Here is a 13,402-nt window from a genome sequence, read left to right as displayed (position 1 = left end):
GTTTTTTTGCCTTCCTCTGGATCAACTAGTAGTTAGGCAAGTTATATATAGGCATTATGGTTGAACGTGATGGACGTATGTCTATTTTCAACCCAACTTACTATGTTACTATGTAAGTATGGAAGTATACATGACAGGACTGTAGGCCATCTTTTCTTACTTTTACTTCATGAGGACTAATTTCAGTTGTATTTTCTTTCTCTCTCTCAGTTTTAGAGGTACTAGACAAAGCAGTATTGTTATGATCAATTTTAAATCTTTTAAAATTATTACAATTTGAAATTTACCTTTGAAATTAATGAAAATGTTCTTAATTATTTGGACATCACTTTATTCACAGAAAACGGACACATCACTAACACTGTTTAACACTGTTTACTATTCTGTAAAGACTGTTCTGCCAAAATCTTGTCACCCTCAACACTTAATACACAACGTACTGTATAGTTAATACTTGCGGTTAAGGTGCATATGCTCTAAAGAGGAAGATTTCGTACTAAAATCTAAAGATCTATTTATTAGACTTAGGGGGAAATTTACCAAGACACAAACGCTCGGAGTGTTCATTCGAAAGCTTTTCAGAAAGCAGCAGCTACTAAGAGAACAAATCTTTTTAAAAGATATAAAACTAATCATGACAATACTGCTTTGTTTAGTACCTCTAAAATTGAGATAGAAAAAGAAAATACAACTGAAATTAGTCCTTGTGAAGTAAAGGAAGAAAAGGTGGCCCCACAGCCCTGTCATGTATACTTAACTATAGTCCACAATATTATGAAATAAAGAGAATTGTTGATAGTGGGCATGGCTACCAGCTTGATGTGAGCGGTCGCAACTTTCTAGGGCTCTGCTGCTCGGGCCTGATATAAATCCCTGGGGCCACGCAAACATAAACATCATGGATGCTAATGTGAACAGTCGGACCCCTTTTCTTCAGCGCTACAAAATGCGGCCAAACAAAGCACAAAAGAAAGCAACAGAGGCAGCTGTGCGACTAGAGAGATTTGCCAGGGAAGATAGGCCTACACAAATGGCTCTGACGCACCACACTCGCCTTCACCAGGCCCATCGATTCCCGGTAGTCCAGCCAGGGTTGAGGAAACTTCTTTAACCGATCTGCTGGTTGAAATCAAAGCTACTAGAGATGTATGTACCACGCTTATTACAGCCAAAACAGAGGAATTGAAAGTAGAATTCTCCATGCTGAAGCAAGACATTCAAAAGCTGCGGGAGCGAACGGTGGAGGCAGAGCAAGGGATAAGCTCGCTAGAAAAATCTCTATAACCCTCTCCCACCACAACTACAAAACCTCCAACAGGCAGTCACGCAATGGCAAACAAAAGCTGATGATTTGGAAAACCGGCTAAGACGCAACAATATCCGTCTAGTGGGTTTTCCAGAACAGGTGGAGGGCTCCAACCCAGAGGCCTTTTTGGAGAAGTGGATAAGCGGCGCGTTTCAGGTATTGAATCTCTCTAATACCTTTACTATAAAAAGAGCCCATTGCATCCCAATAATATATAGTTATTGTGCTGTAGGAGCAGTGCCAGCATTGTGTCACTGTATGCTGCCTGTGTGTGCCATACACACAGGCAGCATAGGGCAAGCAGAGTATGGCACACACAGGCAGCATAGGGCAGGCAGAGTATGGCACACACAGGCAGGGTAGGGCAGGCAGAGTATGGCAGGTTTTTGCTGTATTACAACCATTAATATGGGTATGGTCATGTGACTTCTGGTTTCAAGTGGGTGCGGTTTTAAAAAGGGGAGTGGTCAAAACTGGCTTCCATTATTGGCCCTCCACCACGTAGGTCGGAAAAATTCCAGCCCTCTGTACCACAGAAGTTGGACAGCACTGCTCTATGCTATACCACATACTTTTTTACCATGCCACAAGAAGCCACGGTCTGGCTGGATACCACAAACCTGCAATAACAAGACCAAGTATTAAGGTCTACCTCTCCTTCACCATACAAAAGATGATAAAGGCCATATATGACCCCCCCAAAGGAACAACTACTACGAATACTGTGGAAGACGGACCATAATGGGCTGAACAAGTTAAGCTTCACCCTTTTGAGCCACGGACAAGATACATGGATATGCTTGGATACAATCATTTATATATACTTTTCCTAATGGAAACCTTTAACCCTTTCACTGCCAGACGTTTTGAACAAAGCGGAACTTCTACTGCCAGACAGTTTTTGAACATTTTGCACTGTTTCATTTTAGGGGCCTTTCCTTGGGGGAACTTTTAGTTTACCCAGGAAAACAATATATTGTTTTTTTCAGGACAACCTAAGCTTTTAAAATATGGTAGAATTTTTGTGTAATTCCAATTTTGTAACAAGATATAGGCTTCTAAATGTCTAAAAAATGAAAAAAAATTATATTTTCCATAATATAAATACACATACCAGAAACAAAAATTATTTTATGCATGAAAATACACCTGATTTGGAAAGTCCCATGTCTCCTGAACGTGCCAATACCAAATATATATAGTTTTATGGAGATTTCTCACTTGTATAGGTCACAAACTCCCAGCAGTACACGACCAAATTTCCAAAGCACTGCTCCAGAAAGCTGCATACTTTAGATTTTAAGGCCAAAAAATCCGCTAACAGAAAGTTTATCCCAGAAAATTTTACATTTTTAGAAAGAAGACATTCTGGGGAATCCAGAATAGGCACAACTGTCTGTCTACTCCAAACTATCAAGTCGCAATGCTTTCCTAAAGTTATTGGTTTTTATCAAAATTTGTGAAATTTTTTTTAAATCGCTTCAAAGCTTCCAGTCTATAGTATCTTAACTCCTAAAGGTCATAAAGTAACCAAATAAAACACCCTAAATATGAATGCCATGGGTCAACTGAACAGTTTGATGCCCAATATGTATAGGTTTAGCTAAGTATGTGGCATGTAGGGGCCCCAATGTGAACATATACCCATATGTACTGTCATTTCTGTCATTTCAGCTTCTGCAAAATCAACATTTACATCATTACATGTGGGATAATGCTAGTAAAAAGTACATTCACCCCAGAAAGCCATATATTTTTGGAAAGTACACATTCCCCCGAATCTAAAATGGGTACCCATGTCTTTCTACTCCACAGTACCAAGCCGCAAAGCTTTCCTAAAGTTGGCAATTTTGATAACATTTCCAAAAATCCACCCAAAGCTTCCAGTTTCAAGCATCTTATCTCCCACATAGCATTAGGTACCAAGATAAAACACCCTAAATATGAACGCCAGGGGCCCACTGAACAGTTTGATGCCCAATATGTATAGGTTTACCTAAGTATGTGGCATGTAGGGGCCCCAATGAGAACATACCCCCCATATGATCTATCATTTCAGCTTTTGCAAAATCAATACATTTACATCATTATATGTGGGATAAAGCTAGTAAAAAGTACATTCACCCCAGAAAGTCATATATTTTTGGAAAGTACACATTCCCCCGAATCTAAAATGGGTACCCATGTCTTTCTACTCCACAGTACCAAGCCATAAAGCTTTCCTAAGTTTGACGATTTTTATGGCATTTCCAAAAATCACCTCAAAACTTCCACTATGCAGCATCTTATTTTCTACAGGTCATTAGGTACCAAGACAAAACACCCTAAATATGAACCCCAGAGGTCTACTGAACAGTTTGATGCCCAATATGTATAGGTTTACCTAAGTATGTGGCATGTAGGGGCCCGAATGTGAACATATACCCATATGTACTGTCATTTCCGTCATTTACATCATTACATGTGGGATAAAGCTAGTAAAAAGTACATTCACCCCAGAAAGTCATATATTTTTGTAAAGTACACATTAGGTACCATGGATACATCGAAAACAAAAATAGGCAGGCACTCCGGGATTTCAAGTATAAAGAATTTTTGCAGAAGTTCACAGGAAAAGTAGTAAAATCAAAGTATATTTATTTAAAGCTAACACATGTAACAGCAAGCCTTACGCGTTTCGTACCTTTCGGTACTTAATCATAGGCTGAATGAACAATTGCTCACAAAGAATATTTAAAGCATGAGAGGCCAATGATCATTTAGATGTAATTAGCCAATCACAACACAAGATTAATTAAGTAAAAACAATTGGCAACCATTTAAAGAAATAGCATGTGTTAGTAGCAGTATATATCCCTTTAGTATATAGTAGGATAAGTAATCTCAAAAAGTGTCTGTATGTTATTTATTTATCATTGTTTACTTTTTATATTATTATTTTGTTATATGTATATAGTTCAATTTATTTTATTATCCTACTTAGATCTTAATTTGACAGATAGTATATTTATGAAAAAGTTTATTTATAGGAAACATGCTGATTTTTGAGTTTCCTATATTTTTTCTAAGTAAAATGCATAACAGCAAATAAAGTTATATATATTAGAATGCAATTTAAACATAACACGATACATCATATTCAAAATTCAAGCCTTGCGGCTGTCTAGTATTGAGAAAGAAAATCTTTCTTTCTCAATACTAGACAGCCGCAAGGCTTGAATTTTGAATATGATGTATCGTGTTATGTTTAAATTGCATTCTAATATATATAACTTTATTTGCTGTTATGCATTTTACTTAGAAAAAATATAGGAAACTCAAAAATCAGCATGTTTCCTATAAATAAACTTTTTCATAAATATACTATCTGTCAAATTAAGATCTAAGTAGGATAATAAAATAAATTGAACTATATACATATAACAAAATAATAATATAAAAAGTAAACAATGATAAATAAATAACATACAGACACTTTTTGAGATTACTTATCCTACTATATACTAAAGGGATATATACTGCTACTAACACATGCTATTTCTTTAAATGGTTGCCAATTGTTTTTACTTAATTAATCTTGTGTTGTGATTGGCTAATTACATCTAAATGATCATTGGCCTCTCATGCTTTAAATATTCTTTGTGAGCAATTGTTCATTCAGCCTATGATTAAGTACCGAAAGGTACGAAACGCGTAAGGCTTGCTGTTACATGTGTTAGCTTTAAATAAATATACTTTGATTTTACTACTTTTCCTGTGAACTTCTGCAAAAATTCTTTATACTTGAAATCCCGGAGTGCCTGCCTATTTTTGTTTTCGATGTATCCATGATGGCTCCCTCTGGCTGAAGGTCTGGGGCATGAGCACCTGGGCCCAACTATACTATGGGTGAGATTTGATTTATACCCTCTTACTTATGAGCATATGTATCCCCCTTTTCTTGTTACACATTAGGTACCAAGACAAAACACCCTAAATATGAACCCCAGAGGTCTACTGAACAGATAGATAGATATACCAAAGTCTGCGGTATGTACTGACCCCAAAATGAAAATAGCGGATTTCTCGCCTGCCAGCTCAGCTTTTGCACACAGAGCCCCCTGACAGCCCATTATATGCAGTAAGACCCCCAAACTACGTAGGGACCCCCAGAAAACCATATATTTTTGGAAAGTACACATTCTGACAAATCCAACAAGGGTAAAGAGTCCTTTCTACACCAAAGTACCCATCTGCAAAGCTTTCCTAAAGTTAGTGGTTTTTATGACATTTGAGAAAATCGCATAAAAATGTTGCAGTTTGCCGCATTTATCTCACACAATTTCTTGCGTACAAAGGCAGATCACCCCAAATAGGAACACCAGAGGCCTACTGAACAGATTGATGCCCAATATGCATAGATATACCAAAGTCTGTGGTATGTACTGACCGCAAAATGAAAATAGCGCATAAGGATTTCTCGCCTGCCAGCTCAGCTGTTGCACACAGAGCCCCTTGACAGCCTATTATATGCAGTAAGACCCCCAAACTACACAGGGACCCCCAGAAAACCATATATTTTTGGAAAATACACATTCTTATGAATTCAAAATAAGAAAAGTTATTTTTGTACACCAAAGTTACACATGGCAAAGCTATGCTAAAACAGATCAGGAATACTAATATAGGGATAAAAATGTGCAAATCAATGAAACAACAAAATAAGTCACACGACAGCATAATTAGTGGTCAGAATATCTGATCCAATAGTCACGCTGTCAGAATAAACAGGGGGAAATAAAAAAAAAAAAAAAGAAGTAAAATGAAAAAAAAATAAAAAATTTTTTAAAAAGTTTTTGTGAGTTTGTGTATACATGTGCACATGTAAAAGTTGTGTGACAGTGTGTATATGAGTGTATATGAGTGTATATAAGTGTATATAAGTGTGCAAAGTGGGGAAAAAAAACCAAAACAACCTGTGCTAAATTGTGTTGTATGTGTGTATAAATGTATATAAATGTATGTAAGTGTGTGTAAAAGTGTGTATAAACAAAAATAATCTCACACTTACCTGTCCTGAAGATCAGATCGGTTCCCTGCTCCTCCATGCTGCACTCGTCAGAAGGAAGTAGGTGGGAGGCGGCTCTGAGGGGAAGCAGTACAAGCAGCAGATGCGATGCGATCGCATCTGCTGCTTGTAGGATGGTCCTGCGACAATCGCATCGCAGGACCATCCCCTCCAACCCCCTCCGCTCGTTGCCGAAGGGGTTTGGGTCACATCTGTCTCTCTGCACCGGCGGCTTTTGCCGCCGATGCAGAGAGAATGACATAGGGAAAGAAAACGTAGGTACTACGGTGTCGGCAGGAAACTGCCTTTTTTAAAACATCGTAGTACCTACGTGCTTGGCAGGGAAAGGGTTAACAATTGACAACTTAACAGACAGTAAAGGGACTCAGACAACCTATGACTGTTACTGTAGACGCGACTGATCAAAGGCTGTATTTTCCCAAAGAGCTGGAAGCTATATATCCCTAGTACAAAAAGCAAACTCATTACCACCTTTACAGATGATGGCTAGACCTCTCTCTATTCTATCATGGAATGTTTGAGGACTTCATGATCGGTTTAAGAGAAAATTAGTCCTAGACTACATTAAAAAACCAGACACCAGGAGTAATTATGCTCCAAGAAACCCACTTAGTGGGCAATAAAACCCTAGCAATAACACAAGAAAAAGGGAAAGTTGTGCTCAACCACTAAATTGTAAACCATTAGGCGGGGGTGCAATGAGGCTGTGACCACAAAATACATATAAACAACCGCAAAAAATCCTCTGCACTCACCCATTATCAATATGTAGAAATAGGACATTAGGACATTTCTGTGCATTCAGCTACTAAGAAATGCCTTCCCTCCCCACCCCAAAAAGAGGGATTGTTTGTCCGTACATTGCAATATACTTCAAGCTGGCCAACTACGTCAAAGTCATCCCTTCTGGCCAGTCCTACACTGACTGACCTATATAAGTAATTTAAGATTAGTACTGAGCAAAGGGACTAAGTTTTACCTGCAACATGCTTGCTTATAAGGTTAAAACTCCCATATGGTGTGGCCCTTTTATTGGCTCCATTGGGATCACCTGACTGTAGCTGGGAATAGTGGGGGCTACAACATGGAGCTGGCCACTGCTCCTGTATAAACAATAACACAAGAAAAAGGGAAAGTTGTGCTCAACCACTAAATTGTAAACCATTAGGCGGGGGTGCAATGAGGCTGTGACCACAAAATACATATAAACAACCGCAAAAAATCCTCTGCACTCACCCATTATCAATATGTGATCCCAATGGAACCAATAAAAGGGCAACCATTTGGGAGTTTTAACCTTATAAGCAAGCATGTTGCAGGTAAAACTTAGTCCCTTTGCTCAGTACTAATCTTAAATTACTTATATAGGTCAGTCAGTGTAGGACTGGCCAGAAGGGATGACTTTGACGTAGTTGGCCAGCTTGAAGTATATTGCAATGTACGGACAAACAATCCCTCTTTTTGGGGTGGGGAGGGAAGGCATTTCTTAGTAGCTGAATGCACAGAAATATCCTAATGTCCTATTTCTACATATTGATAATGGGTGAGTGCAGAGGATTTTTTGCGGTTGTTAATAAAACCCTAGCGCTTAAAAGACCTTGGGTAGGTTGTTCATTTCACTCTTCCTTCTCTATATACACAGGAAGTGTAACTACCCTAATTAAAAAGTCAACAAACTTCAAACTGCTTACCCTCCAATCAGACCCCCAAGGGCATTTTCTTTTTATACACTGCTACCTCAATATGAAAGAAACAATATTGGCCAATATCTATATACCACCCCCCTACATTGACACTTGTATAATACAGTTGGCTAAATTCATTGCAAACCCACCCACATGCACTTGTAATAGCCACTGGAGATTTTAACACCATCCAAGATGAACAACTAGACAGATTACGTAAACAAAATGTATCTCACTAAATCAAGCCCTCCAATCTCTACACACACGTGACTAATCTAGGATTAACTGAAGTCTGGAGACATACCCACCCCTTTATAAGCCGGTGGGCTTTTCAAGTTTCTCAACCTCTCATATGGAATATACATGGCATTTATATCTAAGGAACTACTTCTTAACATTCAACCAATCACATATCTCGCAAGAGGTATCTCAGATCACGCTCCACTACAGCTACTATGGAAACATGGACACCCCTCACAAAGACACAACAAACCCTGGTCCTTCAATCCAGTCTGGTTAAATATTATAGACAATGATAAAGGCCTCTCAGTCTAGCATCACAGAATTTTTATAAATCAACCTGACTGACAATAATATTGAAATAACTTGGGAAGCCTTTAAGGCTTACCTCAGGGGTTTATTGCACTCAGAAATCACAGCCATTAAGAGAAAGCTTCCACAAGAGAAGAGGCCGAGATAGAACAACAAATTCAGGATTTGACCACACAAATCCAACTAAATCCCACTCCACATAACCTGCAGTCTCTAAGACAGCTAGAAACAGCATATAACAATCTCTTACAACAAAAAGCTAGACGTGGCCTCTTATTCAACAGAGCAAACTTTTTTGAGCAGAGTGAAAGAGCAGATAAATTGTTAGCATACCTAGCTAAAACACACAAATCCCCCCCATAATAACTGAACTATACAATGCACAGGGACAATTGACTACACAAACCGACCAAATCCAAGAAATCCTCCACAATTTCTATAGCACTCACTACACCTCAAAACTACACAACACCACAGAGGACATTACCCAACAATACACTAATACAGGATATAACTGAGACTGAAATATATGAAGCCATTAAGTTATTTCCCCCACATAAGGCAGCTGGTTCAGACGGCTTACCCATAGACATATACCAAAGATTCCACAAGGAACTTACGCCCCACCTAACTAAGCTATACAACAAAGCACTCACAACAGGTATCTTACCTCCATCCTTATACAATGCTACAATAATTTTACTCCCCAAACCAGGAAAAGATCCTAAACATAGTGATGCCTACAGACCTATTTCATTGCTTACCTCAGATATCGAAATTCTAGCAAAAGTTCTCTCAAATAGACTTGGAAAAGTTGTTCTACAACTAGTACACAAAGATCAAACAGGTAAAACCACTGCACTGAATATAAGGCACTTATACAGTGGCTTGCAAACGTATTCGGCCCGCTTGAACTTTTCCACATTTTGTCACATTACAGCAACAAAACATGAATCAATTTTATTGGAATTCCACGTGAAAGACCAATACAATGTGGTGTACACGTGAGAAGTGGAATGAAAATCATACATGATTCCAAACATTTTTTACAAATAAATAACTGCAAAGTGGGGTGTGCATAATTATTCAGCCCCCTTTGGTCTGAGTGCAGTCAGTTGCCCATAGACATTGCCTGATGAGTGCTAATTACTAAATAGAATGCACCTGTGTGTAATCTAATGTCAGTACAAATACAGCTGCTCTCAGAGGTTGTTTAAGAGAATATTGGGAGCAACAACACCATGAAGTCCAAAGAACACACCAGACAGGTCAGGGATAAAGTTATTGAGAAATTTAAAGCAGGCTTAGGCTACAAAAAGATTTCCAAAGCCTTGAACATCCCACGGAGCACTGTTCAAGCGATCATTCAGAAATGGAAGGAGTATGGCACAACTGTAAACCTACCAACACAAGGCCGTTCACCTAAACTCACAGGCAGAACAAGGAGAGCGCTGATCAGAAATGCAGCCAAGAGGCCCATGGTGACTCTGGACGAGCTGCAGAGATCTACAGCTCAGGTGGGGGAATCTGTCCATAGGACAACTATTAGTCGTGCACTGCACAAAGTTGGCCTTTATGGAAGAGTGGCAAGAAGAAAGCCATTGTTAACAGAAAACCATAAGAAGTCCCACAAGCGATGTGGGGGACACAGCAAACATGTGGAAGAAGGTGCTCTGGTCAGATGAGACCAAAATGGAACTTTTTGGCCAAAATGCAAAACGCTATGTGTGGCGGAAAACTAACACTGCACACACCATCCCCACTGTCTAATATGGTGGTGGCAGCATCATGCTCTGGGGGTGCTTCTCTTCAGCAGGGACAGGGAAGCTGGTCAGAGTTGATGGGAAGATGGATGGAGCCAAATACAGGGCAATCTTGGAAGAAAACCTCTTGGAATCTGCAAAAGACTTGAAACTGGGGCAGAGGTTCAACTTCCAGCAGGACAACGACCCTAAACATAAAGCCAGGGCAACAATGGAATGGTTTAAAACAAAACATATCCATGTGTTAGAATGGCCCAGTCAAAGTCCAGATCTAAATCCAATCGAGAATCTGTGGCAAGATCTGAAAACTGCTGTTCGCAAACGCTGTCCATCTAATCTGACTGAGCTGGAGGTGTTTTGCAAAGAAGAATGGGCAAGGATTTCAGTCTCTAGATGTGCAAAGCTGGTAGAGACATACCCTAAAAGACTGGCAGCTGTAATTGCAGCTAAAGGTGGTTCTACAAAGTATTGACTCAGGGGGCTGAATAATTATGCACACCCCACTTTGCAGTTATTTATTTGTAAAAAACGTTTGGAATCATGTATGATTTTCGTTCCACTTCTCACGTGTACACCACTTTGTATTGGTCTTTCACGTGGAATTCCAATAAAATTGATTCATGTTTGTGGCTGTAATGTGACAAAATGTGGAAAAGTTCAAGGGGGCCGAATATTTTTGCAAGCCACTGTATACTAACCTAACACATACACACTCTAACTTAGGACAAAGAATGGTAGTAGCACTAGACATAGCTAGGGCATTTGATAATGTAGAATGGCCCTATCTCTGGTCAGTAATGAGACAATTTGGTATTTTTCTAAAATGTTTTAATCTGGTTAAACTACTATACAAATCCCCTAACGCCTCTATCCACATCAACGGAGAATTAACTTTACCATTCATACTAGAAAGAAGCACCAGGCAGGGCTGTCCCCTCTCCCCCTTACTATTTGCCTTGGCCATGGAGCCATTTGCTCAACATATACGATCCCACCCAACAATGATAGGCATAAAGATTGTCCATATCTAAGAGCGTATCCAACTATATGCTGATGATACTTTGCTATATATAGGAGACAGAGGGGATACAATCCAAAGCATTATGGAAACCATTCATAGGTTTAGGCGAAACTCAGGTCTAATCGCAAATAACTCTAAGTCTATGGCATTGTTAATCGATCCGCCAGGATCTAGTGAGGACCTTTCTACCTTCACCTTCAAATTTGTGCCGAAATTGACATACTTAGGAGTGACTATTGCAATACCCATAACTAACTATACATCACTTAACTTGAACCCAATAATAGATTGGCTACAAATGAAAATCAGATCATGGTCCTCATTACCGCTAGGCCCAATGGGTAGAATACACCAGATAAAGATGTTGATATTACCAAAACTGCTTTACATTTTGCAACAATCTCCAATCTGGATACCGAAACCAACTTTTTTGAAATTGAATACTTTATTTCGCCAACTCATTTGGGCCGACTCCAGATGTAGGCTTAATCTAGACACCCTCATGCACTCCAAGTCAAACGTAGGGGTTTCTTTCCCAGATATGTATCTATACTATATAGCTGCACAGCTATCCCACCTGGTTGCCTGGCTGGAACACTCCAACCAGCTCACCCTAAAAAATATCTGGGCTCAACTTACAGGTCTCCCAACGCACCCCATAGGTAGAGATGTAGCGAACCTCGCCAAAAAAAGTTCGCGAACCCGTTCGCGAACTTTCGGCAAAAAGTGCTTACGTTCGGGAACTTTGCGAACCCCATAGACTTCAATGGGAAGGCGAACTTTAAAACCTAGAAAAGCCATTTCTGGCCAGAAAACTGATTTTAAAGTTGTTTAAAGGGTGCCACGACCTGGACAGTGGCATGCAGGAGGGGGATCAAGGGCAAAAATTTCTCTGAAAATTACGTTGTTGACACAGCGTTGCGTTTTGTGCTGTAAAGGGCAGAAATCACACTACATTCCTAAACTTATGTAATAAACTGCTTTAAAAAGTCCGGCGTCTACATGCCAATCAAGTCGTGTAAAGGTTACGGCCGGTTCACACGCAAAGACAAAACGCAGCGTTTACTGCAACGAAAAAAAACGCAAAAAGCTTTAATGATACCGTCAAGTGAGCGAATAATAGTTTTTACTAGTTGCTTGTCACCTCCAGGACGTTCGTCCTGTCGGTGGGAATATTTCTGTAGTGGTGTGTTTAGCAGTCACCGTGCTTGTGCGCACGTGCACGGTCAGGCAGAGGTAATTCAATGTACAGTGACGTGAACCAAAAAACACTGATTCTGCAGTGTGGGCCCAGTTTTGTCCTACCTTTTTGATCACCTGTGGTGACCATAAAAGATACGATTTTGCCGCTGTTGCAGAACCCTGAAAAACATTCCTGAAAAATTATGGTTTTTTTGTTGCAGCCACTGAAGCACAGAAAAAATATGTTAGATAGATGGTATCATAACCATGCCCCAGGCAAACCCTTTTAAAGAACTAAGATAGGGTGCCAAGCACAGAAGACAGAAAAAACATCAAAAATAGATGGTATCATAACCAATCCCCAGGCAAACCCTTTAAAAAAATGAAGATAGCGTGCCAAGCACAGAAGACAGAAAAAACATCAAAGATAGATGGTATCATAACCAATCCCCAGGCAAACCCTTTAAAAAAATGAGGATAGCGTGCCAAGCACAGAAGACAGAAAAAACATCAAAGATAGATGGTATCATAACTAATCCCCAGGCAAACCCTTTAAAAAAATGAAGATAGCGTGCCAAGCACAGAAGACAGAAAAAACATCAAAGATAGATGGTATCATAACCAATCCCCAGGCAAACCCTTTAAAAAAATGAAGATAGCGTGCCAAGCACAGAAGACAGAAAAAACATCAAAGATAGATGGTATCATAACCAATCCCCAGGCAAACCCTTTAAAAAAATGAAGATAGCGTGCCAAGCACAGAAGACAGAGAAAATATGTTAGATAAATGGTATCACAACCATGCCCCAGGCAAACCCTTTCAAA

The sequence above is a fragment of the Xenopus tropicalis genome, chromosome 1, assembly GCF_000004195.4.
Source record: "Xenopus tropicalis strain Nigerian chromosome 1, UCB_Xtro_10.0, whole genome shotgun sequence".
Taxonomy (NCBI): domain Eukaryota; kingdom Metazoa; phylum Chordata; class Amphibia; order Anura; family Pipidae; genus Xenopus; species Xenopus tropicalis.
Note: the sequence above shows the minus strand (reverse complement) of the source record.